We start from the raw sequence: 3,154 nt of genomic DNA on the forward strand, positions 1-3,154 counted from the left end.
AGTTCTTGCATTTTCACAAGTTAAAAGCCCGCAGTTCATCGACGAGAAGGGCAGACCCAGATGGCGTCTGCAGCAGGGGCTTGTTTGAGTCCGACACAGGACAAATGGAACCACTCCATTGAACAAATTTTCTTTGTCAAATGATCCAAGAAGAGAGATGGTGACAAATCGGGATGTGTTGTCAGCAGGTTTACCTAGGAACACAACAGGTAGGTGAGTCGTAGTAGGCGAGCATTGCTACCGAGGCAGATTTACACAACGGTGTAAAAAAAGAAAAACGTATTGAAACCAAAAGTGGATAAATCGTTCAACTTACAAGAGTAGAGATGAGGGGAATACTCTCATTCCAGCAGAAATATGATCATAAGAAATGCTTTTCCGACGAACCGCTGCAATCCAGCCATCCGTCGTACCTTCGTGATCTGATATTTGGTCCTCCATGCAGGAAAACGGTGAAAAGTGAGTCCATTTTTCCTAACCCCTTTTTTTGTCGTAGGAGATGCTGTTGCACCCGGTAACGCAACAATAAGCACCCATATTTTCTTTCTAAAACACCGAAAGAGTTAGCTTAGCACTACCACACGTTACAATCCGCATTGACTCTGCCGAACCGGAAGTAAATCATATTGCCAGCATGGAGGCGCGTCCAAACAGTGACGTAGTACGTCCCATTCCCTATTGCATATGGCGGAAAACACTCAGGTGACTTGAAGTTCCGCTCTGAGAACCCCAATTTGGCCAATTTTCAAAATTGTCCGACATGCACGTGTGATACATCATTGGAAAGCTTAAAATCTCAATTTTCTGCAGGAAGAAAAATTTTGAACAGGACGGCATTTAATTTTTTTTTTTTTTTTTAACAGCAAAACCCTAACTGGAGGCGAGAGCACACAAGAGCAGAATTAAAGACGCCAAAATTTTAACGAGATATTATCGCATACATACCATGTTTCGATCCAAAAACTCCATGGAACATGTATCTCCGAGTGTCAACACACAGCTGTGAATGGCCACAGCCAGTTTTTTTTTTTTTTTTAATTTTATGGGTGAAACATGGCGATATAACAAGTGTCGCGCTGCAGAAATCGCAGACAACAAGGAGTGGTTGAGAGTTTGTGTTTCATATAGTTACCCATTTCAACGTTATTTTTCAATTTTTTGTTGTTTGGATCGATGATTTATCATCTAACATATCGGGGAAAATGCGACTAACAAAAATAATACAATTAAGCGACAGCCATGAGGTAGATATCCGTGACTTTTTTTACAGATGCCAAATTTTTCATTGTGACGTAATTTGTTAAAATGTGTGAATAATTTTTTAAAAGTCGTTTTCTTTTTTAAAAACTAAATATTAAACATCAATTAATGATTCTAAGCTAAAAATGACATTTTCAATAATAAATATAATTACTTACCTTCTTTTTATGGCTAGGTTGAAACAAAAGCGGTTGTGCGACGTCTGTAAACGGGGGTTTCAGGGTAAACCGGACAAATTAAAAATAGTTTGGAGGCTTAATGCGCCATGAATCTGCTATGGCAGGATATAGACATATTGTTCTATCAAACACAACAGTTGTTTTGGCTTAAAATACAGCAGTTTATTTTAAAGAGGGGTGCAAGAGCAGAAACTGCTTTTTCAGTCTTGTCTGTGTTTTCCGCCATATATATATATATATATATGCGGCGGAAAACACTCAGGTGACTTGAAGTTCCGTTCTGAGACCCCCAATTTGGCCAAATTTCAAAACTGTCCTATATACAGTGGGGAGAACAAGTATTTGATACACTGCCAATGGGTTTTCCCATTGACTGTGTATGAAATACTTGTTCTCCCCACTGTACATGTGTGTTACATCATTGCAAATCTTGAAATCTAAATTTTCTGGGGGAAGAAAAAATTTGAACAGGAGGGCATTAAAAAAAATTTAAACAGTAAAACCCTAACTGGGGGTGAGAGCATACAAGAGCATAATTAAAGACACCATGATTTTAACAAAATATTACATATTTTTCGACCTAAAAACTCCATTTAGCATGTATCACAGAATGTCAACACACAGCTGTGAATGGCCACAGCCGGATTTTTGGGGGGTTTAAGTGAAGATCTGGTTTGTTATTTTGGCCTGGGCTTACCCTGATGGCAAGCTTCTTCTGATTTTGTACTTTTGTATTCATTGTGGTTTGTCTTTGTAAAATAAATTGTGTCCACTTGTAAGCGTGTCACTGGCTCGTTTATGCTGCGTCCTAAGCAAACCTTTAATTGGGACGTAACAGTATTTATAAACTCAAAAAAACGTTCAAACATGCCTGGTTGCACATCTTTTTATTCCTGCCGTCAAAGGATTATGTCATGAACTTTTTTCCCAAAAGTTATATTTTTGAAAGTGTGATAACCAGCCGAAGTTGAATTTCAAATGGCAAGTATGGAAAATGGCACACATATCTTGATTACTGATAAACTATAAATCTCAGGAAGGTTCTGACAACTGATCGTAAAAATTGAACATCTTAGCTTAAATTTGACATAATGCACGTCATTTACGTTCCAAAAATGGCACTTGTTGACAATATTTTCTAAACAAAAAACAATGTCATGAAAAGTGAAAAGCAACATTTCCTATTCATTTCAATGCCATGAAACTTCATCTTTTACATCTGGGAGGGTTCTGAACTTGATAAATGACTTCTTTCATTACCTTCTTGGAGGGGATCAATGCCATTGTTGATCAAATTATCTTTCCCCGAATCCATGTCCTCTTTCTGGGGACTCATCTTCAGACTCAGCATAATTCACTGCTTCTACTCACATGCTCGCGACCGGATTATCTTCTACCGGTGTTCTAATCCCCTTCTACCCCTGCCTTGTCGTTGTGCTGGCATTTTGCCGATAAAATTGAGAAAAATGTATTATTCCAACAAAGACGTGGTATGAAACATCACGCATGCAAGATGGCGGCCACTTACGCAAACTTCAACTCACTAATTCCAAGCATGCTCAGGAAAACTCATTCAAGCCCCTTTCACACATATACACGGTAAATTCCCGTGTAAGGTGAAGCGGAATTTAGCGGTGTCATGGCTTTCACACATGAGGAAATGTCCTGTGAAAAAAAACGGGTTGTATGAGTGAAATTGGCTCGATTTATCCCGT

This window comes from Corythoichthys intestinalis, chromosome 1 (genome assembly GCF_030265065.1).
Source record: "Corythoichthys intestinalis isolate RoL2023-P3 chromosome 1, ASM3026506v1, whole genome shotgun sequence".
NCBI classification, from domain to species: Eukaryota; Metazoa; Chordata; class Actinopteri; order Syngnathiformes; family Syngnathidae; genus Corythoichthys; species Corythoichthys intestinalis.